Genomic DNA, 26,465 nt, shown 5'->3' with positions numbered 1-26,465 from the left:
TTTCAGTGAACCTTTTCATACTGTACTTGTTCATTAGCACCAAACTGTAAACGTTGCAGGCTTCACTGTGCAGTTTTCAAGTGTAATGCCATCTGCTCTAATTCATGACAGCTACAGATTCATTGTGCCTGGTAATTCATACCTTAGTTCTCCTGACCTAGCTGCTAAGCCTTAAACCCCTTCACTGTTTGCCTTGTACTACTGGAATGGAAAAAAACCCACAAAAACAAACAGAAGATAACTCACTTCACATGTTAAAAGCGTATGGATTTGGCATAAAATCTGATGTGACCTAAGGCACCTAAATCTGACATTAGGAAAGGTGTGGCACATCAGAGCATTAATGCTGCCCTGGAGAAGAATGACTCCCGTACTGTCACACTGCAACCTAAGACACGAGATAGCTCTGTAGCTTCCAACTCTTACAGGCCAGGAATGACACCCAGCAGAGGAGCTTCCCGTGCTGCTGCTCACACCATGACTGCCACCCACTCCCAGCCCTCAGTGCAAACCCCACAGGCTCTGTACCTGGTCACCAGCAGGAGATGCTTGCATAGAATGGGAGGTCTGGTCAATTCAGTCCAGAATACACTTTCTGAAGTTAGTTAAATGGCAATAACATTTCCCAAGTTGCACAATCCTGCAAGGAAGAAAGGAAAAGAACTATTAATTGTGAACTGTTGGGGATCACAGAGCCTGAGCATGTGTCCATTATGTATTTCCTTGAATAAGTAGGAATTCTGCATGAGAAAGTAGAAGCATACTATGAAGAAGAGCCCCCTCCTTCTAAAGAGGAATCAGAACAGGGAAACACACTGGCTGGGTTCTCCTTATTGCTCACTGAGGCCAGAGGACCCAGTTTATTCTCAAACAAATTTAAGATCATTCTTCTAACTTCAGCATTGCATACATAGTAAAAGCCATTACAAACCATGGAAGGAAAACAGAAAGGCATAAAAAGCCATGGATGGGATGGTAAGACTAATGGAGTTATCCACTACAACAGCTGCTCCTAGTAAGAGACATGGTTCAACAACTAGCTTTGTAATTAGGAGGTTTCTGTAGTTTAGGCTAGAAAAAAACACGTGCAAAAGCTGAAACAAATGTGTGGGGGGAAGAAAAGGAGAGGCAACAGCCTGGAAGATGTGACAGATGTGCTGCAAATAACACCCCCATAAAAAATACACTTGACCATTTTATGTATTCAGTAATAGAAACAACACAGTAAAATCTTCAAAAATCAGTCATTTTAAAATAAAATGTAAGAACAGTAGCCTTTCAGCATTTTACAGATTTACTTCTATTTAGAAATCAGTCTCAAGAGCCCAGTCCCTCACAGCCATGCAACCCTGGCATACACTACGTGGCAAAATGAAACCCACAAGGGGATTCTGCTGCAAACTTTCTGAAGCTGGCCTATGCAGGTCTTGTCTGAAGTAGCTGATGTTGCACATCTTAACTCCTACTTTTTCCCTTGCAAGAGTAGAATAACCCTGTGCTATGGATCCAAGTGCACAGTGGATACAAGTTCAACAGTGCAACACAGCCACGTAGTTTTTGGGGAGTAAAACCAGCCAGTGATTAAGGTGACATTGAGTGGTTTATTCTATTTATTTGCAGAATTAACGATTCTTTAATGAGGCTTTAATCTAAATTTGAAGCTCCCTCAAATCAATAAACTTCTATATTAGCATTGCTGAAGGGAAGAAAAAAACAAACAACTAAAAAAAAATACACAGAAAAATGAATTTTTCTTCCATACATAATAAATGCACAGACACATGTATACAGTCTCTGAACTTCTGAAGTGCAGCTGAAGAGTAGCCTCTGCTTCCTAAGCACAGAATTTGTACCCATCTGGTTCCATTTTTTATCATGTTCTTTTTGGTTTCCTTCTCTCTCATTCCAATGCAATTTTAATTCATTTTGTTTAGTCTGTACTTTTTATTCCCTTTCCTCTTTTTGGAGATTTCCTTTTTAATTTGTTAGAGGAAGAAACATTCTTTCCCTGGATTTCATAATACAAGCTGCTGGAAAAGGCCCATTCAGAAATCCCCCCTCTTGAACAACTCTCCTGCTCTTTCAATCCTGTTATCCAACTATGTTCACTCCTGGTAGCAGAGTAGAAGTGTTAGGGTTTATTTATTTAGGAATGTGCATCAGTTTATTTTTTAATTCCATTTCAAATACCTGGCACAAGCCACTGCATGGAAGCTCAAATATCTTATTTACAAGCCATTACATTTAGCTTAAAACAACTCCTAATCTATCTGAGATGAGTCACTGTAAGACAGGATTAGGCTGAAATGAAAATGTCTGCAGTGGGATTTTACTAAATTGCTTTTAAATCGCATTCCTACTTCAACAGTGCTCCAGTGAAGACTATAAACCCTAATACATCAGAAAGGCTGATTTGGGGCAGAACTTTGGCTCCCTGAAAACTTGCTGGTTTTACAGAAGCAGAGGAGCCCAGCTAAGGCCAAAGCCTTCTCTGCATATAAAGCCCCAAAGCCTGAAATACGAGAGCAAAGCTCTGCAAGGCTGAGCCCCAGAGCTGTTTAACTGCCCAGGAACAGGGCCCTGCTATTCCCAGCTTGCCAAGACCCTCCATGCCCTGCAGCAGGGCCAGGTGCAGCATCCAGCTCCACGTGCTGGAGCAGCCTGGCCTGGCCTGAGCTACTGCCTTCATCTTACACAGGGGTTTCTGCACTGACATCAGGATGAATGCTCCAGGTGGTATGAGCAGGGTGAGAGAACTGTGAAACTCAGTCTGATTTTCTACATGACCAGAAAAACATTTTTTTAAATATTTGGGAAGAACCATGGGCAGCTTTAGGACTTCCTGCCCAACGCTCAGATCTCTGATTTTAATGCCTGGCATGGCCTTGTAACAGCACTGTCATCCCCAGCAGCTGCTCTTCGTGTGAGATTGCTGACCCCACCCCTGTCCAAGTCCCTCTGCCTCTCAAGCTGTGACCCAAGGTGCAGAGTGAGCAGCTTGGCCTCCAGCCACATTGCTGGAGCTGGCTGTGTGTGCAGCTGTCACCTCCTCTTCCCCATGCTCTCCCAGCACCACATGGGATTTCCTTTTAGTTCAGATTCTGTGCACTTACTACTGTATTATACATTTTATCATCCTGAAGGTTGTTTTCTTTGTGACTTTCACTCCAACTTTGCATTTAAGATTTGTAATTAATCACAATTGCCCAGTAATTTAAAAGTAACAAATCTGTATTTGTGCTAGAGTACAAAACATACATCCCATTAAAGAGTCTCCCCCTGAGAGCTCCCAAATTCTCCAGCACCAACTCAGGTTAATTTAATTCCTGATGCAATGTGTTCCCAAGTTGAAACTCTCCAGCACAGAAAAGTCATGATGCAATTTCTCAACAGAAATCACCAGGAATGAAAGAACACCTTAACAAGAAACTGTGCCAGTAAAATCAAAGAGAAGAGCTACATACTTGGTACAGCCTAAACAAACTAAAAGAAGTTTTCACTATAGTCAATGATTTTAACCTCTACTTGGAAAAGTGCTTTCTGCTATTTATTAACACTAAACACGTCTATTAAAAATCCAGACCTTTAACTTATTTTATGAAAGTCTTAACAAGATGGAGAAGATTTCATCCACACTTCTAATATGACTCAGGCCCCACTGCTGTTGTACTGCAAGGCAGGCTCCAAGCTTTGCACAAACCAAGCTAACCCACAGATGAGCTTCCTATTTCTGCGCTGTAGAGTTCTGCTCTGAAATCCCACACTGCTTACTGCCTGCTAGCACAACTGCAGTACAGAGCACTCCTCACCCACTGCTGCCAAAAATCAGAGAAAATACATCCGCAGAGCCCCGGCAGGACAGCTAAAGAGATGTTTTAAGAGCACTAACCTGTGCTATTTGAATCTGTTGGAGGTCACCCAGTTCTGAACTTCCCCAGCAGCTCCAGGCTCGTTTCCTGTGAGCAGCATGTGACACACACTTCCTCACCGCACCTTGCTAGACCCGCTGTGCTCACATTTTAACATCAGATGAAACTACTAACTGTCCCTCACAACATGTAAAGAAATTTCTGATCTAATGCTGAACCACTGACATTTCTGCATAGCCAAAAAGCCCTCCTCTACTGCCTTCTGAGTCACTCCATGATTCAATGGACCTTTTTGTACTGTATATTAATACCAAATGCTGAATGCGATTCTGCCACAGTATACTTAGTGTGCCTCCCCCCCTGCTTTTAAAGGGGAAACAAATGCAGTAGTGGAGAATGTAATTACACTGCAGGCGTGGGAAATTTCAGTTCAAGGGCATTTGTTTATCAAATGTTCAGAGTGGTAGTGAATTGATGAATTCAAACAGATGCAGTCATCAGCAATTTTCAGAAATACTTTCATTTGAATACAGTAAACAGAAGTTTGAGTCCTATGAAAAGTAGTTTATGTCTTTAGAAGAGTAGGGGTTTTCTCAGTTGTATCAGTGTGCATCCACATATTGTTATCTTAGCACTGGGCAAATAGGTCTGAACATATGTCACAAAAGGAAGGACAGTAAAGTACTGTATTGGAGTACTATGTTTACAGGACTAGTCAATAGGTGGTGCTTTATCAGAATTTTATTTTTAAAGACACATAAATTTTGGAAAGGCAATCTAACCCTAAGTGCACCACCAGGTGCACCACCTACAGTCTGGAGGTAAAGTTTGAAGATTACCAGGTCACAGTAGAGGCAGAATGGTCACATCAGAGTCAGCAAGGAGATACTGCTCTGCTGGAAGATGCTCCTTGTGGAAAACACTAAACACTTGTCAATGAAGCTAATGGAGGGGTGAAGATAAACGTGGCATTCCTTTATTTAGTGCAAGCTGAAATAACAGACAATGCCAGGGGGACTGATCAGCCTGGCAAGGCCTGTGTGAAAGCAGTGGGTTACAGACCCACAGGGGGTTCCCTTACAGACTGACTGCAAGGATCTTTGCTGGGACACAGATTTACTTTAGCTGTACCTAAGTGTGAATGTGAAAACCTTGAAGGTAGGAAGAAAGTGAAGAGACAGTGATGCTGCAAATTTGGGATGCAAATCTTTTGGCAGCAACACGCAGTCATGGCTGTCCTGCATCCACCATTCAGTTCTCCCACTGCACCGCACAGCTGCCTCAAGTGTGGTGGCACAGTGGTTCCACAGCCTGTGCCCTGGACCACACTGAGGAGCTGACCTGCTGGTCAAGAGCTCACAAGATTTCTTTCCCCCCTTTTCTCACTTCCAGGCAAAACCAGCCAAGTGCTAGTAGGAAGCTGGCTGTGCCACTACCCAGGCTGTCACACAAAACCATGGCTACAGTGAGAGACCCAGAGCAAACCAATCGGAGCTGCTTCTTTGCCCATGGGTAGATGAATTCTATGCAATTTCTACATAAATTAACTCATTTCCACTAAAATGTCATCTTTATAATTAAACTGTGCCAGATGAAGACATCAATGTTGTGAGCAGCCTCCTGGTGACCACCAGCCAGGGATTACATTTCCATCTGCTGCCTCAGGGCTTCTTACCACCTCTCACTAGTTCATTACTATCAAATGAGCCAAACTAGCTCCAGTAATTTATATCAGTGGGTTAAAATAATTGGCAATGGAGTAACAATGGTTTTGACAATCCACAAAGATGTGAGAGTAGTGACCTCCAGCAAAGGGGCAGCACAACAGGATTTACAGAGCAGCAGCTAAGTCTTAAACAAATTACCCTCAGCTAATAAAAGACACAAGCATTTTATGTGTAAACACACATCGGACACCCATGCAAAATGAAATATGTACATGACTGAAAAACCCCCAACAAACCAGCCCATAAAATGGATGCTTTTGCATGAGACAACTCTCTCACACACACCCTTCTGCACCTCTGAGCTTCTGCAGCTGTAGTAGGAAAGCATGTGCAAACACATGTCTGCAGATGCACCTGCTCTGCCCCCACTGAAGGTTTTGGGCCAAATGGCCAAGGTATTATTTACACTGGAAGACACTTGAGAGCACTGTGAGCCTCATGCAGCTTAAGCATCTTCCCCTTGGTAAGCGTGCAGAGACATGACACTCCAGACCCCGAGCTCCAGAGGCACTGAGGGGAAGTTGAAGAGTTCAGGAAGTGGCCATGCTTGCTCTCAGCACACTGCCTCTTTGTCCTCACCCAGCTGCTCCCCCAGGAGCTTTCAGACAGCCTGGATCCCTGACAAGAGATGGGTTATTTCTCTCCATTTTAAGCAGGGGCTACGTTTACAAAGTCACTTTTAATGTGTCAGCCTCTCTGTGAGGATCTAGTCACACACAATGGACTGTGCCAGAGCTGTGCTTGGAGCTGCTGGTGGGGTCAATACACTTTTATATCCCCCCAGACACTTGGGATTGTTCGAGAGGGGAGGAATTTGCTCACCCAGCAGGTAACTCGCAGCAGCCTCGCAGCCACTTTTAATCCATGCCCAAAGCAAACAGCCTCCCAGGGAGCTGCTCCAGCCAAGCTCAGAGTGCTGCATGCCCTTCAGTGGGGCCATGGAGAGGCACTGCAGGGACAGCAAAGGCAGCTGTGTGACACCGGGGACCCACCGTGTCCACAGAGCTCTGGAACAGTGGGGTTTGCTGAGTCACCACTGACTCAGCGACTCACCAGAGCATCTGTCAACTCTGACTGTGGACCACTAACACAAGAAGGGAAAGATCTGAAGCTAAATTTATCTGAAGATAAATTCCATCCCTTGTAAACAAAACATTTATTACTCCATCCTTGTCACAGATGAGGAATGTTGGCTGCCACCTTTCAGAGGAGCAAAGCTCCAACAGGGATTTTTGGCAGTCATTATGTGTAAGCCAACCACTCGCAACTAGTGCTATGTCTCACCTTACAAATACATATATACACATACACAAGACTAAGCTATCTCTGTAGCTTCTGAGTGGAAAGCATACATGAAGCTCTCCTTTATGAACACCTGGGTGTTTCCTGGAGACACATATTAGTAACCCTGCAGATGGCACAAGTTGTTTTTAAAGCCATAAATTGACTTCCCCTCACTTGCCACGAGATCAAACAAATAAAGGACCACCCCAGCAGCAATAAGAAGTTGCACAGTGGCCTGACAGATAAGCCACAGAAAGATGTTAAGAGAAACTGATGTAAAGCTATTTACACAAATGATTTGCTTCTCCTGTGCTATGGAGATAAGAAGGCAATCGTGGGCTCTGAAGTTTTTGGCTTAGATTAGAAACTTGGACTACTCACACATCTGAGTATACTGGACATGATGATCCAGACTAACAGAGCATGCTGAAACCCAGCATTCAAGACCAACATATACTTTCTGCCTTATAAAAACAGGCCCTATTTATTCACTATACAGAAAATCACCCAATTCACCAATATGGCTATGACTACACACACAGACAGAACAGTGGATATGGTGAGGACTGTTTTCTATCTGGAACCTGTCACCAGCAAATTTGAGCAATTAACATCTCAGTGCTCAGGCAAATCAATCTGCACTGCCCCAGCTTTGAGGAGGCACAACACAGGCGAGTGCAAGAGTAAACCATCGTGTGGAACCGTGAACGTGCAACCACAAATAAACCAACCAAGCCCAGCTCAGTCAGCCAAATCACCAGAGCCAAGCACTAATACAGAGGTGTTCAAACTTCAAAGCAGGAGCACAGTCTGCAAGAGTTTGTTGAAAGAATTACAACCAGAAACTGGGACTTCTCAGTAGCATATAATCCCTGCTGTTTCCATTTCCTCTTTCTCATTATCGGCACAGACGGGGGCTGAAGATTAGTAAACAGTGGGTGTTTGGGGTGAATTAGAGCATGTGTGATGTAGAGCTAGGGATCCTGGTGGCATCTGTGTGACTTCAGAGAGACGTAAATATTTAATGCTGCCCACTACATTTCTTCAAAATGATGAAATATTAACACATTTCTTTGGGGGGGTGGGGGTGGGGGAATCATACCAGATAAAACAGGGAATCTACTTTGTCCCTCATCTGGAGTGTGAGCAAAATCTGATGATCAAAAGTGTTCTGGCAGATTGCCACTCTCTAGTCACATCTATGTGGAAAATGAAGAGTTTTTAACACTGTTCCAGTCCTGTCTGAAAACAGTGAACCCCCCCTCCCAAACTTAACTCAAAGCCCTTTACACAGCTATGTGCATGAGATTACATTATCAGCTATCACTCCTGGGTTTAGCCACAGGTTATCCTTTCAGCCACATAAATGAAAGCCATTCATAAGAACACTTACTTTTGCCTAGAAATGCCGATGTATTTCTTGAGCAAAAACTGCTGAACTGACAAACCTTGCTCTCAAAGTTATTTGTCCTCCCTGCTCCTTTGACATAGACATTAACAGACTCCTCAAGAAATGTTCTGCAGTGCATACGTATTATTTATAGATGTACATGTATATGTAATTGGGTATATTTCTAAAATGAGAACTCTATTTGTGTGGAAGCCCCTTCATATCATTGTAGATTATTTCTAATAGCCTTAGAATGTTCTCAGGAACCAAAAAGGAAGTTTTAATAAGAGTGCTGGTTGTGGCTTCCAATAATTATTTCCACATACAACCTGATTTCTTAGTTTGTAGCTTTTTTATACAATAAGCTTGGTACACAAGCTCTTTGACCCTATCAAAGAATATGGACTTACTCAAGCAGGTCAACCAAGAGAGAAACAATCCATGCTATGTTTCCAAAGGATATTTTCAACACTCTTTATCCAGTAAAAATCGGTCTAGCTGTTTTTCTAGAGCAGTGTTTGCTATATTTTCCAATGGCATGCCTAGGCTTCAAGTACCTTTTCTCAGTAGATAAGCATTGCTATGATGGGAAACTTAAAATATATTTATTATTGAGCAACTTGTCTTCAGCTATTCACATGAGTCAGAAAGTTTTCAAATATTCAGCTGAATATTTGATGACATTTTTATATATTTAGTTATTTCAGTAGAAAACCTCAACTGGTTTTAAGATCACATTTGAATCTGAGTAATATTTTATATTCAAACTTCCCACGAGCATCAGTATACATATTTATATACAGATACATATATGTACATGCAAATACAGCTAGACAAATCTACACCTTGGAAATCATGATCTACCAGAACATCACACATTTTAAAACCACACAAAGAATATTCATTGATAAGAGCAATTTTTCATCTTTTCACAAACCATACAATTTCAAGCTGTTACTGATGCTTAGCTTATTTCCCCTTTACATTCTGAATCTTCGAGCCAAAGCTCACATCCTCTTAACTTTTTTTTTTTTTTTTAAGAGAAAGCAAGTCCCAGCCTTTGGGAACTTTAGTCTATTTCTTGCATTCTTCCCATGGGTGGTATATTTCACATCAGGAATAACTGGATGCCAAATATAGCCACAGATGGGAGTCTATGCATAGTTGCTGGGTAATTATAAAATAGAATCAGCTTCTCTGCTGTGTAACAGATGAGATTTTATCCTTTGCTCAGCTACAAGTACCAGCAATCCCATATTGATTTGAACTACATCCAAGTAAGGTGAGCAAGATCAGGTCATGCACAAGATCAGACAATGTCTTTGTGTTGCATTGATATTTATTGACAATCATATTCTGCCAAGAAAAATAGAGCAGGAAAAAGGGAGGATCAGTACATGAATATGTATATACACTGCATATCACATTATTATTTAATTATCAGTGTAATTACTATGAATTAGGAGAGTCTGCCACTGTGATTTCAGAGAGCAGTAGTTAAAAAAGTGACAGAGCATTGCAGAGTCCATGAAAAGCATCCAGATAACAGCCTTGGAGACTAGCACTCTCTGTTTCCTTAGACAGTGAAAAGAACTCAGCCCTGTTGTGAAATCCCACATCTCACACGTGAGGGGGAGCCACATGGGACACGACCAAGTGAGACTGCTCACACCACTGGGCCCACCCATGGCCCTGGTCCCAAAGGATCACTCATTAGCCAAGCAGGGAATAGCCTCAATCCTGCTGACAATCTGACTTCTTCATGATGGCTTTCAGCATGGAAGTCGTGCAATGCCACTTTGAGCAGGAAATTTTGTCTTGCAGACCTGGGGTTACCAACTCACTGCATGCAGACTATGCTTAATCTGACAGAAAGCAATGTTTAGCCACAACTCACCTGGCTTAGAGAGTAAACTGCTGGTTTAAAAATAAAACACTTTATATTGCCATTCATTAAAACCTGGTTTCATCAACTGCTGAAACTGAGTCAGTTATCAGCAGACTGCACTTACAAGACAAACCTCTACCTCAAAAGGGTATGGGAATATCCTATTGTTCCCACAGCCAGACAAATACAAGGAGCTGGACCTGTGACACAAATTCCCATAACACACTTGGGAACTGACAGTCAGGATAGCCCAAATGGGAGGGCTGAGCTAAGCAGAGGCAGTAGTATGATATTCTGGCTCAAAACAGCTTGGCACCTGGTCTCCCTCATTAGCAGAAGTTCAATACACAACTATAACTGAACATGCAATCATCTGTCTGCATCCTCCTCTACATGTGTTTTGTTTCTTCTTTCCTTTCCCACTAGCAAAAGGTCAAGTATATAGTAGAGAACTGAAAAATTAAATTCACAGCTAAGTTTATGGCTTATGGCTCCAAGGGCACTACCTATGCTCAACAGAAACCCCAGACTGTGTAATTTGAAGCATGGCTTTCTGAAATAGTGCTGCTAAAAGAGCAGAAATGCCTTACAGTCCAATTTCTAGACTATTCAGCAAAGCTGGCTGTCTTTCCTGAGAGGCTGTACCACAACAGTGACCTAAGAGAACAACACAGAGAAAAGCATCAAAGACCTCCTAAAACCCCTCCTGCTTGGCCTGAAAACATGGGTCCCTTTGGGTAGCAAAGATTAGTCACGGGCATTTTGGTAGAGCCCAATGGTTCCAGTTGGTCTGTGGGCCAAGTCCCAGCAGGCCCAGCAGTTCCTGATGGAGGATGAATTGTCAGCTCCTACTCCTGGCTCTCTCCCAGCAATGCCTCAAAGCATCCCCAAGCACTGTGGGAGTCTAAAGGTGTTTCTTCACCTGTTCCCTGTCACTACACGCTGCCAGCAGGAGCTCGGCTGCACAAGCTGTGATACAGGCTTTATATACCTACTTGATGTTTCTAGTTCAGATTTAAGTGAACTTTGTGACATATTTAACTTTGGGCTTTTTGCTGGTAAATGGGACAAGGATTATTCTCTCAGCCTCAAATGCCAAAGCTAGCACTTCACATCACTTTGGAAAATTTGGATTTTGAAGACCCTTGGCTGTCCCAAAGGCTATTTCCATAATTATACCCTCAAGAGCTACTTAAAAGTTCTTTTACACTTGTCCTATACCAGACATTATTCCCTAGTGGCAGGGTCAGAAATCCTGATTCAATGCATGTTAGAAGAAATGACAGTGATACCACGGGTCACATGCTCCATTGAGAAATGAAAAAAACACAACCTGCACAAGCCAGACTTCATACAGGAGCTTAAACTGCAATTTTTGACAATGTCACCCAGGTTTATGCACCAAACAAGCCTGCAGATAATCTGTTTTTTCCTCCTGAGCACAATCACATAACAGCGACCCTGCAAAACTTTAAGCAAAGATGCCATGGGCACTGGGGCTTTAGAGCAGAAGGAACAGTCATTCCATCTTCAGAATGGTGATTTCCAAAAATAACCAGCAGTGTCTACCAGACAAGACGAGAAAGCTTCTAAAAGAAGCCCAACAGAAAACAGCTCCAAGGAAAGTCCTGAAAAATGCTATCCTGACCTTGTCTGGAACAATCCTGTTCCACTGGTGTCATCTCGGCAATGGCGTTCCACAGAACCACGGCATGTGCCACAGAGCATGGCACAGTTGAGATGGCCATGATACACAGGTATCACCAGACAATAGCAGAAGGCTTCAACCCATACAGAGTAACACCACACCACCTCAGAGGGCTCCAGGCATCTGCCCATCTTGTTCTTCAGCACAACCTTTTATACCCTCATGGTTCATGCATCGCACCTGTGTGCCCTCTGTTCCCTTTGGTGGTTGGTCAGTGCCCCTGGGCACTCCATGGCTCATTGCTTTCAATGCTGCTCACCTGTCCTACAGAGCTGCAGCCCCCTGGGGATGAGGCTCAGCCACAGCCCCACTCCCAATCACCACAAACTGTGCACCTACAGCACTGGGCCCAGGTTACACCTATCAACCCTCTGCTAGTTCAGAGTGGATTTTTTTGTGTATCTTTGTTCTCACTTCCTAGGGCATAAAACCTTGCCTCATTAAGAAATGGCAGCGGGATATTTCTTTATTTCTATCTAAAGGGAAAAAAGTGAAAATACATTTTTGCGTGGTTTCGGGTTTTTTTACTTTCCCTTCTTGCATGTTTTCCCATTATATTTTCATTTGCTTCTGCCTATATCTCACAATGGATGGCCTGGAGCAAAGGCCTTGGAAGCTCTAAATGCTCTGGTATTAGATATCATGTGGTATAATTTCTATGGTTTCTTCAGTGCCTCCCCGGTCTGGCCAATTAGTGAGTGGATGGTGAAGAAACATTTTCTGAGAACTACAAAAGCTTTCAAATAAAAAAGAGCAGTCATAAACCATTCTTACTATAAACTCCATTATTCCTCCTAAGAGGAAACTTTCTTGGGGAACTTCAAGTAACACAAAACAGAAGACAACAATGACAATTCTTTCCCTTGGAAGCACAAAATCCCTCAGTGTTCTCATTTAAGTACTGCACATGATGACATCCAACTGGGTTTTACCCTGCAATTCACTCGCATTATCAGGGATGTTCTGCTAAACAACTGGCACATTTTAGATGAATGAAGAGGGAACTTGTCCAGTCATCTCAAGCTGTTTGTCAGTTATGGAACACTTCATTTTCTAGTTCCCTATAGCAGCTCAAGTTAATTTGTCTTCCCCTTGACACCAAACAGCATGCACACTTTTTTTTAAGGATGCACAAATGAAAAAAAAAGGAAAAGCTATAATAAAACTTGGAGACACCGATCCTGCAGAGAGCTGCCTGGAAAAGGATAACTACTAAATGAAAAAATAAATATTGCTCTAGTTCCACCTAAGGGTACAAGTAAGTGTAAGTATGCAGCAACTCCTCAGAGTAAGATGTTTCACTTTGAAAAGCATTATCTGGTTTAGTTTTAATTTCAAATGAGATAAGAACATGAGTTGTTCATTTATACCCAAGGGACACTGGTCAATTCAATTAAGAATAATCTATTTCAGGTAAACTGTGCCATGAGGCAATTACTTTGTCCCTCCCTAAGTCACCTATTAAGATCAAATGAGGAACTTTTATTTGAAAATACAGTAGGAAGTTCCAAGTGATAATTATTTGTGGTTTGTTTCTGCCTAGTATTAAAACAAAGGTTTGGGGCTGCCTGCTACCATTTGAGAGTTTTGTATTCCAAGATGCCATCAGGATTATTGAATGGAAAAGCTGAATTTTTAAGGAATATCTTTTTCTGTTTCAAAGTAGTAATGGTCTGGAATGGTTTAAAATGTAACCTGCAGACATAAACAATGATATACTGGTAGGTGTGTGCCTCATTTGAATGGCATTCTCTCTAAAACTGAAATCGTCACACAGGGATACCACCACATTGCTATCCTTTGATTTTTCATTTCATACTACTGGAATAGAAAATGTATTCTACAGGGCCCTGCTCAAATACATTCCCTATCTCAGGGGTCTTAAAATTAAAGACAAGGCACTCGATCATATGAAATACACGAGGAGCACCTGACCAAATAGACATCCATAGAAAGAGACCACTACAGTGAGTCATGCAAGCTCACTTACTGTGAGCAAGTGGCTTCTTGACTTACAACACACACAACACAGCAGCCTTTTTGGTTTACATTTAATACTTCCTTTGAAAACTGTCTTTGGTAACTTCAAATGTGAAAGTAGCAGTGAAAAAATCTCTATTTTGCATTCCTATGCCAGAAAACAGTTTTGGGAATATGTTAGGCAAAGTAGGTCAGTCAGTGCTGGGTAATGAGGACATGAAGAGAGCAATGACTGATGTGATGGTCATGGGAGGACTGATCAGTTGGAGTAAACCAAAGACAGGACGGTAGAGCTCAGTACTACATGGCTGATGCTGTCCATGTTTGCCAAACTGCAAATCAAATTGAACCAAAAGACCATCAAACAATAGTACCCTTTAATTACCAGCTGAGGAATCTTTCCTCAGGTAGGAGGTGAGGGGGGGGGGGAAGACCCAATCCTCTCTTCTACTCACCACCATGTATTTTTTATTAGACGTTCTCCACATCTATCTAGCTGGTGCTAGCTACAAACAGCTACCATCCTGTTCAGACTACTCAAAAAGGAAGGCTCCTGATCCATGCCACACTTGCAACTCTGGAGTGCTACTTCAACTGGAGCTGCAATTTGCTTCCAAGCACCTACAGCCTTCCTCAGGGACCAAGGCAATTGCAGGGCAGCTAAAAGTCCCACCATTTTCAGAGCCTGCTGGTGAGGTGAGCAAATGAAGCACTGCCTGTTGTTCCCAGCAGAAACAGCACAGACACCACTTACCTGGGGAAGCATCCTCACTGAACTTTTCATATCACTGCTTTAAAAATGGCAGGGAAAAGGGGTGGGGGGAAAAGGAAAAAAGAGAAAAAATATAGAAGGACTGGGGAAAAAATGGGAGCTCAGCCAAACTCCTGTTCAAGTCTTGAAAGAGGGAACAGGGCTTAGCTCTGAGCCACCAGGTACATGGACCGGTCTAGAGGGACACTATTTGCTGAAACTTATTTTATCTCCTTAATTTCCAAGAAAAAGTATTGTAAGGATCATATTTTAGTAACACTGTACTCACCCTTTCAGAGTCTTTCCTGCCTGTGGAGATCTTTAAACCAGCAAAAGAAAAGATGAAAAAAACAAAGCTGAAAACAAAGCTGAAAACAAAGCCAGAGTCTAGAACAGAAAATTCATTACATATTCTATGACTTAAAAGTCAGAACCTCAGGAGATTAGGCTCTCTGTAACCTCAGGTTCAGTGGGAAGAAACACACCCTGCTAACCAAATCCTGCAATGTGCTGAGCCAGTATCAAAAACCTGGGGGCAGAGGCTGGACCTGCCAGCCTCGGGCTGCTGCTGCTGCTGCCAACACGCTCACATGTGCGCTGCAGGTATCTCCCCTGCCAAGACATTCCAGGCCCTCAGCTCCACACATGCAAAGATGCCTCTTCTAACGCTTAAAAGAGACTGTTGTATTCAGCCATATCACTAAGCATGGCTAATCTGGGACACATGTGTGAGCACTCACACTTGTCTTGCTCCCACCGCAGCCAGGCATAGCACCCATACCCATCTTCCAAGCCAAGCTGCCCAGACAAATCAGGTTTGTATAGCTGGCAGGCTCAGCTGTTCCAGGGCATTACTCTGACACAGCTCTCTTCACAGAACACCAAGGCACATGCCTAACTGGACAGCAGGTTGTGGCAACAATAAAATAATGCATTATCCTATCTGATTTCCATGACTTAAAGGATTTCCCAACTTGTCATGCCTGCTGATGCCCTCTTAACATTTAGGGATTTGTGTCAACTGAGCTACAAAATTGATCTGTTGTTGTGGAGAATAAGCAATGGATAGATCTGCAGAATGGTGCAAGGCTCCACTGACTTTTAGTTATGCTTATGCAACTCCACCGTTCCACAGCTGCTAATACTTAGCAGATGACCTGCGTAAGTGCTAGACAAAAAAAAAAAAAAAAAAAAAAAAAAAAAAAAAAAAAAAAAAAATCCTACTTCATCACTTAAAAAACAAGCTACCAAAACAACAGTAATGATTTTTTTCATCTGACATGATTTTCTTTTTTCTCCGCTGAACAGAATTAAAAAAAACGCAGCATAACGAATTCAGCAAAACTTACAACTGAAGATCTGAATGGTGCCTTGTTCATAGCATTTGGATTTGAAACACAGATGCAGTTAACTCACAGCTTAACTCCTTCCATGATACTCTCTAAAATGCTGATCTGTGTTCTTCTTAGCTTCCAGGTTTTTAGAAGTTTTCAAGTGATTTTTCTTTTTTAAACAAAGAGAGATTCAAATTTGGATTCAGTGTACAGCTTCGTCTGCTATTTTCTGCTCTTAAAAAATATGAGATTAATTGTTGTGCAACTAACTGGGAATAACATCACTTTCTAAAAATTTCCTTTGCAGCTCTTGTCTTTATTTCACCAAATTATTTTCCAGATCAAATTTTCTAGGTTTCTGAAAAAGTCAATGCACTACATTTTTCTTTACTACTAAAACTCCCTATGAACACGACTGATAAGGGGAAAAAAAAAAAGAAAGATATCTCTCAGCAGGTAAGTGTAGTCTCTGTTACCAAATGATCTGAAAATAGTTGAGTAGAAAGGAGGTAGTTTTATGTGTGAAGACAAAATCTTTTAGCTACCAAGGCACTAGTCTGCCAGCCGGGAGATTTATGATCCTCTCCCAGCACTATTACTGACCTGCTGTTATGAGACTTTGGGCAAAATTACCTTCTTACACTATGCTTCTCTACATACTTCAATTTTTGAAGTCTTTATTCAGAATTGTCAAGGCCATTTTCAGATATTTTAAGACTACATTTATTCTCACTGGTTTTGGGGACAAAGGCAGCCATGCTTCCCCCGTAATGCACAAACATGGCAAACAGCCAGCTGGAAGGAACTGCTGGATCTCATCTAGCTCAGAGCAGGGATAACCTGGCTTCAAGCAGATTGCTCAGGCCTTACCCAGTTTTTAGATCATCTCCAACAACAGACTCCACAATTCCTCTGGACAACCAGTTTCAGTGGTTAGCCCTCCTCACCACCAAGGACCTCAGTGGAAATTTTTCTTTGAAGCACGACTCTGTGCCAAGGAATGCAATTTCTGTTTAGGGCTCACTTCTGGCCCTGTTAAGTCAGGGTCCAGAAGAATACAGAGGAAGCCTGCTCCACACTGCCTGCTCTTCATGGCAAGAGGATTTCAGAGGACTCAAAATATTAGAGAGAGGGAAGAAGAGGGAATCACCCCTTTTCCTGAACTTATGATAAGAGAAACATGCAGAAGCTATTTTGGGCTCACTGAAGCTGCTCACTGAAGCTGCTGTTAAAAAGAAAAGCTGCTGCATTTCTTTTTAACATCTGTACTACTTCCCATTGAAGAATATCCTGTAGTTTCTTCAGCAGGAGTTATGAGCTCAAGCTTAGCACAAACAGAAAGAGGGCTCTCATGAAAGCATGCACAGGCACACAGGAGGGTCCTTCTCGTGGGCTTGAGCCCAGAAGGAAATGGTGGGAGCTCCATACATACACACACTGAGCACATCAAAGATGAGGGCTGCACGTGAACACATTAAAACTCAGAAACTTCTGCTCCCACAACATTAGTAGTTTAAGGAATTACAAAACTATACATTTTAACTCCAAAGCATACTTATGTGTAATTGGATCCAAATGAAGAACACTAATGAAGTTACGGCTGAGTTAAGTGTTACAAAACAGACTCTCAAACTACTCCTTGTGCTTCCCGTTTATCTCCTTCCAGGAATTAGGAAAAACTTTCTATTCTGAGCTCCTTTGATGTCCCTGATTGAGACGAAACTGCTCCCCCGCCACTTGCGTCTCCAGCCTCAGAGACACTCTTGAGTGATCTGTGTGAACTGTGCTGGACGAGGCCCAAGGACAGCTGCACTTGCAGACTTGTGTGCCTGCAAGGATGAAGAGCAACTCCAGCACCTTTCAGGGCCTTGATGTTCAGGGTTATTGCACTGAAAAAAATAACTTTTTCACTATTCAGATTTCACTCTCAGCTCAGCAGCAGTGACACAGTCCCCAAGAGGATCACAACAGAGTACTAACATAGTAAACAGTTTGTTACTTCTCCTTCCTGCTCTTCAGATACCCAGACAAATTCATGCATGTACTTGGTGAACACTGCATTATCAGACTGGTCACCACAAGCACACAAATTACTTTAAACAAAGCAGCCTACTAAAGCATGATTTTAGACATCTTTATTAAAATTTACTTTTTAATAATGCCTTTTCTGGGCTGTTTGCCAACTAACAGTTCAGCAGTTATTATTCAATAACAGGTTTTCACATACCTCTTTGAAGTAAGGAGCTAAACAAGTAGGTCTTAACTGCACACAGGATAGACAGCTGCCTTGAAGAGTGGTGGCTACTTATAGTACCCACTTCTTCAGTACTACCAAAATCTGTTCTACCATCCCAGAATTTAATTATCTCCCCATATACTGGGTCTCCACACGTCTACTCAGACACAGCTAGCACCACAGACTCTGAACCAAGACAGTAAACAGTCCTTTTTATAACCCCACAGACCAAACGTTAAGAGTGCACCAGATGAAGAAAATGAGAAAGTGCTGGAGTCAAGAATAAGAGAAATCAGTAGAAAGAACATAGAGGTATTTAATGAGATTTAAATTTTTGATAACACTTCATTATTGTGAAGAAACCATAATTAAGATATGTTTACCTTGGCAAAAGCATAAACTTTAAAGAAACCCACCCTTCTGCTGCATCATTATTTTATATGGTTTCTATACATAAGTCCATTAACCAGATGAATACTCAAGGTAGTTAAAAGCACTGAAAATTTCTCAAAGCTGCTGCATAAAGACATTTTACTAAATTGTACATGTATGCCATCAACAACACGTGTGCTCCAAAGGAAGCCTATAACTTCCTGTCATGTCACAATTGTCAGACAACACCAACATGCACTCTTTTCTCCCCACAAAGCAGATGGGTGTTTATATAAGCAGGGCAGAAAACTAAATAGCTGTTAGAACTTTATGTAGTGTAGGCAATGGAGATAAATACTGCAGCATGCTCCCTTCTCAAAGGGATTAGCATTGCTCGTGCTTCTCAGTGGCCTTTTTGGTGTCTGGATGTCATCAGATGTAAAGATCATACTGTTTTCACAGGTGGGAAATTGCTCTTTCCACAGCCAATACCTTTTCTTAGATGCACACTTTGAGTTCTGTCTGTACTACACAGGTAAAAGCAGTGAAACCCTGCTGGAGTAGGTAACTGGGTTTTCCATTAAGAAAAAAAAAAAAAAAAAGGTTTAGTGGTCTTGTAGCCGTGCAGCCCCAAAAGACTGTACCTTACTACCTGATGCCATTCAGAGAGTAAACTAATCCTGGAGAAAGCTGGAAGTGCAATTTCAGAAGAAATAGCAAGGCAGCAGCAGTAATTAGGACATAGCTAGAGAGTTTCAACTGCTTTAATTCCCAGGCGTTGGGGTGAGGGATGTCAAAGGAGGAGGCAGGAGAGAGTCAGCACAGGGCTGAGAGGGAACTTCTCTACAGACAAGGGAGTAGCAGCTCTCTTTTACTCAGACTTCTGAGCTACTCAGCACAACCCCAGAGATAACTGGGAAAGGCTGAAGCAGCTGCAGCACAGCCAGAGGAACAGGTGAGCAGCAATAAGACAGAAGAGAAGGGTGGGAGGGACAGGAGCAGAGGCAGGAATCCCTAAGCTGCCAAGGATAACACATAGAGCAACCACAGCCTCCAGGCACAGCCCCTGTCCCAAAATGCCTGCACTCCAGTCAAGGCCAGCCACAGGACTGGCGTGCCTCTTGCTTCACATTCCTCAGAAACTTGCCTTAACCAACCATGGGAATAATCATTTCATGTACAACACAGAGAACTACACATTTGACAGGCAGAAGCTAAGGGCAATGTCCTGCTCAGCTTGAGGTCAGAGGATGCTGAAGAGCCTAGAAGAGTGAGGCAGAAAGACATACATAATACTTGAGGAATGAAAAGCAGCACTTTCTGGAGGAACAATAACAGGGGCTCAAGAGATACAATCTCATAATCTCAGGCTATTCGCTCTCGCTCTAGCTAAACAGATCTTTAAATAACATTTGTGCATACATAAAGAGCTTTTCTTCCCCATTTGTAGCTTTCCTCTCCTCCCCCGGCCCCTCCCCACCCTCATACTCTCTTCCTGAATCTCTTTCTGCGTAGGTCCTCCCCCCTCACATGCTCCGGCTGGACAGAGGGCAGAAGTGCTCTGGAACAGCTGTATTTCCTCCTTATCTGCTCCTTCCCCTCACAGCAGAGGGGAAAGTACGTGCCAGCTCAGCTGGCCTCGTGCTTTACAGCACTTGAAAAAGTGCACTGCCATGCCTCCCACCTTCACTGAAGGCAAGGCTCCCAAGCCGAGGCTCTGAGAGGACCTTTTCTTTTTTATGTGGCCTCCTGGGTCTCTGCACCATCCTCCCAAATTGGGCTTGGAAGAGCTAGTGGACAGAAGAAACAGATGGGAAGGTTGACAGAGTTAAAAAGGATGTGAATGAGAAGCAAAACACACTGCCCATCCCCTGAAGGTCAAAACTGAGAGCAGCTGCTTATTACAGCCCTGTCTTTGAGAACACACTTCAGGAGTAAAGGAATAATTCAGAAGTACCTCGTGGTGGTTCCTGAACACGCACACCTTGGTGCCAGAGACAAGTGCTGTTATCACGTTTGCTTTAGAGAGGCTGCTCACACACGCTACGTGGTAGCTGAGGAGCACCTACTCTCTGAGCAGGCACATAGCCCTGCACTCCAGAAGGTGTTCATTAGAAGATGAAACACAGCCATTAGAGCAGCAGAGGCAAACAAAGTGCAAGACAAGCTCAAACTTGAAGACTGGTCACTTGAGGTTCCCTAACTTGATTCCTCCCAAAAAGTCCCCAAGAGCCAGCTCAGAGGGCAGAGACCCGCTCTGTTGACTCCACCATACAGCCTAACTACACGGTCCACCTCAACATCCGCTGCAGATGAGCACTTGAGGGAGGCTGCGACACGAACACCTGCGTGTGTGACCAAACAAGGATGCCCAGCGTGGGTGCCACACGTGCAGGCAGCGGTGTGTGCCCCGGCTCCAGCGTGAGCCGCAGCCCAGCGAGGCTCTCCCCACCCTGACACGGCAGCCAGGATTTCACAGCCGTGGCTGTAGAGCAGCAAAGATGGACAAGGACGCCAGCAGCCCCGTCCCTGGCAGCCCGGGCACAGGCACGGTCCGAGGGGCCGGGGGCTGCGCCCGAGGCAGCGCCAGCCGCCTCCGCGGGCACGCGCCCAACCCGGGGGAAGCGGGAATGGAGGGGAAGCAGGGAGGGATCCCAGCCTGCCAGCACGGCTTCGGGAGGCAGGAGAAACGCGTCCAGCCCGAGACAGAGCAGTCTGGAAGAAAAGAGAGAAAGAGCAGACAGGCGCGAGGCGAGACTGGGCTCCCGACCCTTGTACCCGCAGGGCGCTCGTCCCGCGGGGCCGGGGGTGCCGAGCCGCCCCAGCGCGGCGGCCGCTGGAGCCCTGCCCGCCCCGCAGCCCCCCGCCCCGCCCGCCGGGAGCCCCGCGCGGCTCCCGCAGCCCCCTTACCGCGCTCCGTGCCGGCGAGGCGGCGGGAGGGCACGGCGGGTCCCGCCGGCGCTGCAGCCGCTGCGGCGGCCGGGACATGTTGGGCCGGGCGCTATTTATAGCGGCAGGAAGCGGCTCTACGGCGCGGCTCTGGGGCGCCGCTCCCCCGCCGCCCGCGCCGCCGCACATGCCCCGGGCCCGCAGAGCCGAGCCGAGCCGGGCCGGGCCGGGCCGTCCCCCGCGCTGTGCCCCTGAGCCCGGCCGGCGGAGCGGGCTCCCCGTGGGATGGCCCTTCCCAGGTGGCGCGGGTGCCGGTGATGGCCCTGCCCCGTCTTTCTGTGCCCGCTGCCCAGTGGGAGTTCACAGCAGAGTTTCAGAGAGCCCCTTACAGGGAGATGGCCTCGGGTCCCCAGGTGCCAACGGCCTGGACTGTGACTTCGGTGGCTCTGCCGAGGACACATCCCGTTCAAAGCCTCCGCGGTTCCCCGGCCGTGCCCTCACGGCTGGGGCAGCTGTGCCGCCCGCACTGCCATCCCTTCGCACAGCCCCGCTCCTCCCGGCCCTGCTCCCGGGGCTCCCCTTGCCCACCGAGCTCGCAGCACGCTTTGTTCTCCCGACCTGCCTCGATGGCCTCGATGGCAGCCAGCGGGAAAGGGGTAGTTCACCTGGGGAATAGCAAGGCACCAGGCAGAGACACACGGTAGAGCAGAAACGTAATTAAACAGTGGGAAAGAGATGCTTGCTTTTTCCCTGTTAAGGTTTGCAGTATACTGAAATGTGGGAAGGTCAATTACCCATCTCTGCAGGATGCCCCAGAAGGTATTTGCGTTTCATACCTCAATTAACTCATGCAGAGATTGCTTTGCCAGGCAAGCAATAGATTCTGTTCCCTTTCCCCCCTCAGCTTGACTGAAAGTTTTCTAGAAACAAAATTTCTGTTCACGTTTTTATGTCCAACACTGAGGTTTTGGATGGAAAAATGCCCAGCTGTATGTAATGGAGTAGCTTGTGCAGATAGGAGCAAGGTTTGAAGTGCAAGAACTGTGTCCTCAGTGTCTATTTGAGCCGATGTTGATCTCACATGCTTTTGTCTCTGTAGGATTTCGCATTTTGGAGGTGTTTAGATGGTTTCTGTTTACTCCATGTGTAGACATGGTCCAGCCCAGCAGCTATATAACACTGTTATCTAAAATAAAAATGTTAGGGACAGGTGTCCTGGAGAACTGAAATATGCTCTTGATTCACTTGTAGCAACATGTCCCAGCAAGGTCAAAGACTGAGTAACCTGTGTGCTAGGTTAACCTGCTGCAACTTTCATGTTTTCCTCGGGAGATGAGCTGTTGCCTGAAGGCACAGCATTATGGTGAGACACGCTGTCATAAGAGCAATGGCATTACTGTGCTGTCTTCAGTGGAAGGCTGGAAACCTTGCCAGGCTTTTATGTAGGTCATGTCTCTGTTTCTGTGTCATTGTATGCTTGGAGCACTACAAGAAAACACAAAAACTGGTACAATTTTTTATGTGCACCCTTTTCTCACCCATACACACAATGTAGATTAGCTTGCAAGCAAAAATTTCAGTGCTCACAAATAGTAAAACTGCAGGTAGTCTGTGTTTACTGTCTTTACAGTCCCAAAGCCCTCTTAAGAGGGTCACAGATCCACATGAGGTTCCTCAGCACAGCAAACTGCATTTGGGTCATTGGTTAGCTGAAAAGTCACGTAGAGGCAAACAGCTTCCTCTTGTCTACATGCTGGGGAAATACCATGTAATGTGTTTAATCCAGGCTCCATATGGGATAAATAGATACACTGATACAGATCTGCTCAGCTTTTAGAAGCTGGGAAGATGTGCTGCAATGGGAGATTTGTGCTGGGATGACAGGAAATGGTGACAACCTTTGCTAGGAAAAATTGTCCCTTTCTGGGGAATCCATTGAGTGATCCGTCATTGCTGTGATGCAGTAGACTACAACTCCTTTGGACTTCTGCCTGCTGCTCAGGCTGGCCTGTTGCATGGTAACAAGTGAAATTGTCCTGTCCTTGCTGTAGATAACCCACCTGCAGCCAGCAGGACTCAGCAATGTTCTCACAGTGGGCATGGAAATGCTTGTCTACAGGTTGGCTCTTTTCCATAGCTGTGTCAGTCTCTTAGACTTTATTGTGACTGAAGTGTGATTATTTTGCCTTTTCTGTATTGGGTTTTGAATTTCAGAAAGAGATGAGTGCTCTAGAGCTCTGTTAGAAGTCAGTATCTGTGCAACCTTCAGGTGACAGAAGCTTGGGAGACTTTCTATCAGATTCACAATTTTTAAGAAAAGAGAGGGGTAATTTATAGACAGCAGCATGCCTAGGGGCCTGAAGGCTGTGCTAGAATTTATCTAGCACTAGTAAACATATGAAACTGTGAGGTCTTGTGACTGGAGCCAAGGACAGCAACCTTCTAGAAGTGTCCAAAGTCAAAAACATTTCTGATGTGCTGAACTATCAGCGACTTTAAAGGTGATATCTTGCCTGTCCCCATAGCAGAAAACAAACCTTTCAGGGAGGTAATGTACTCCTTGTCTCCAGCAGCAGCACAGTGTTTATGCACTTATGTGGGTCCTGTGTTACACATTCCCTATTGCCCCGCTGTCCCTACCCGCTGTGGCTTGCCTCAGCTGTGGAAACAGGAACTGCTGAGTCAGCAGGCTGATGAAACTCACGCTGCTTTCACACTTCTCTGGGGAGACTGCCACAGCAAGGAGGTTGGCAGCAACTTACATTCGGGAGAAAAAAAAAGAGTACTTAAACTGTCTTGCAATTGCCTGAAACAATGTTCTGATTTTTAAAACACTCTCAAACTGAAGGAGGCTGTGGGACCCAAGCGCTGGTGGTGGATGAATGATTACACCTGGCACACGAGCTCATTGTCAAGTGCTTGGGGTTCAGCAAGTGTCATTTTCCTGTTCTCTCTCTTGATCAGCTCAACTACATTTTACAGAGCCGAGATCCAACTGGCTGAAGAGACAGAATAAGGACATCGAGTTCAGCTCAGCTGTCTGGTGAGGATGGAGAGCAGCAGCCTGTTCTGATTACAGACTCATGCAGAGGTGAAACTGCTCCCTTGGAGCTGGTACAAGATAAGGAACTGTGAAAATTCAAATAAGCCTCTCAGAAAAGCCAGGTCTCCCGAAAAGCACAAGTGCCAAAGAGGAAAGAGATTTGGCAGTGACTGCATCTCTGAGAGCAACATATCCATGGCACAGTAGAGAGTAGCTAAGGTCAGCTAAATGGATGGGAAGGGGAACGTTAACTGCCAAATGATTTGAAAACTAGAAAGAGAATCAAGCTGAAAAAGATGGAGACATTCCAGGAAGCTATTCTACTAAGGATATAAATATGGTGTTATCAACAAGCTCAAAGTGAACAAAAGCAGCTTTAGTAGCAAGAAGATGGGAGTTAACTGCTCCAGGTACTATCACTACAAAAGCAACACCTTCCCACCCAGATGCCCCTGGTCTGCTTTGATTTAAATGAGGTCTGCTTATTTCAGCACCACGATGTTTACATGTCATTATTTTTTACACTTATTAGAGAAATTTAACAATATGTGATGCCTGTTTCTTTCTTTGCTTATCATGAGATTTGTAAGTTGAAGCTCCAGGCTGAAATATGCCTGTTTAAAACAATGAGGTAGCAGAGATGCATGCGTGGGTTGCAATTATCCAGGGTCATCTCCCTGGGGCTGCTGATCCAACCCATGTAGGAGAGAGTTTGTGTTAAGGTTGCAAGGGGGGGCTACAGAGCTGTAAACGAGAAATCATTAGACTATACATACTTATATGTGTACAGTGGATTTTCTGTGACTGTGACAGAACATTTACAAGCTCCAAAGCTACTATTTTAGCAGGGGCTGACATTGAAAGCACAGTAGCAGTTGAGAAGAGGTAGTCTGCAGGTCGGTAAGGATATTCTGTCAGTGGATGGATACTGGTAACAGGGGATCTTAGTGGTATGCATGAAAGATGTATCATAAAGGTGATCTAGGAAGAGAAAACAGAGGCTGGTACAGTCCAAGTATTCAAAGCAAAGCAAAGCAAAAAACAAAAAACAAAGAAAAAAGAAAAAAGAAAAGCAAGAAAAACATGTGCCTATTTGATGCTTGGAGAACTCTGTTTGGAGAGTCAGAGTACAATGCCTGGAATCTGCAACTTAAGAAGGGAAGTTGTTAGCATTTATTTTTGCCTGCTGTCACATCTTTTGAGACACAACTAGTTCATCAAGAGTCAAAGTGACAGAAAGGCAGAAGATTTGCTGTGCCTAAAAAACAGGTTAAAGCATCACAAATGACAAGTTTTGAATAAATAGTTTCAAACCTTTTTCTGAGGAAGTGGAAGGAAAGCACTGGTACCTAGCTGTGTATAAGGAGAGCAGGAGAAGCTGGCAGGCAGGTACACACGTGCACACATTCACTCTGGCACACAAAGAGGGGGAATTTGGAGGCCAAGTCTCAGATCTGCCTTGGGGAAGCTGAACAAAGATACTGTAGGTGCTCACCATGAATCTCGTTACTTGCTGTTTATTTTTAATGCTAAGATTCAACCACATGCTGCTCTAAGAGGATTGTTCTGCCAATTTCAGTGCCAATCAGAGGCTCTCAAATTAAGGTCCAGGCACCGTTAGGCTGCAGCTTAGCTCGTCTGAGCAGGGAGCCGCTGACTCCCGCAGGGGCTTCGAGCTGGGAATTCCCACCGGAGACAAAGCCAGCTGCAGCGAACATTCCCTCTGTCAGCAGAGGTGGCGCCCAGCAATACATCTTTGGCCTTCGCTTACAGGGTCAATGATCATCCAGGGAGGCAAAGATTACCATCCTTTAAACCGTAAAAGCAGAGCAGAGCGCTACAAGTGATCTATCGCCCCAGACAAACTGTTTGCTCAGGACTGCAGCTCACCAAAACATTGTCCGGCAAACACTACGCAATGCTGGGAGTGTTGCTCAAGTGCCTCATTTCCCTCTAGTGCTTCAAATGCCTGTCCTCTGCAGGCATGACGCGTT

At 44.5% G+C, this 26,465-nt stretch overlaps 1 protein-coding gene across 1 annotated transcript in view; it reads right to left on the bottom strand.

The window, feature by feature from the left end:
• The window catches only part of WIPF1 (WAS/WASL interacting protein family member 1), a 55,777-nt gene extending 34,254 nt beyond the window's left edge, over positions 1 to 21,523 (bottom strand). The window contains exons 1-2 of the mRNA XM_036386963.1: positions 21,450 to 21,523; positions 529 to 640 (exon numbers count right to left, since the gene is read on the bottom strand). The gene's annotated coding sequence lies outside the window, so the exon portion shown is untranslated. The remainder of the gene's footprint in view (positions 1 to 528; positions 641 to 21,449) is intronic.
• Positions 21,524 to 26,465: the final 4,942 nt, after the last annotated feature.

The sequence above is a fragment of the Molothrus ater genome, chromosome 7, assembly GCF_012460135.2.
Source record: "Molothrus ater isolate BHLD 08-10-18 breed brown headed cowbird chromosome 7, BPBGC_Mater_1.1, whole genome shotgun sequence".
In the NCBI taxonomy this organism is placed as follows: Eukaryota; Metazoa; Chordata; class Aves; order Passeriformes; family Icteridae; genus Molothrus; species Molothrus ater.
The sequence above is the reverse complement of the archived record's forward strand: the minus strand, read 5'-3'. Positions and strand labels throughout refer to the sequence as shown.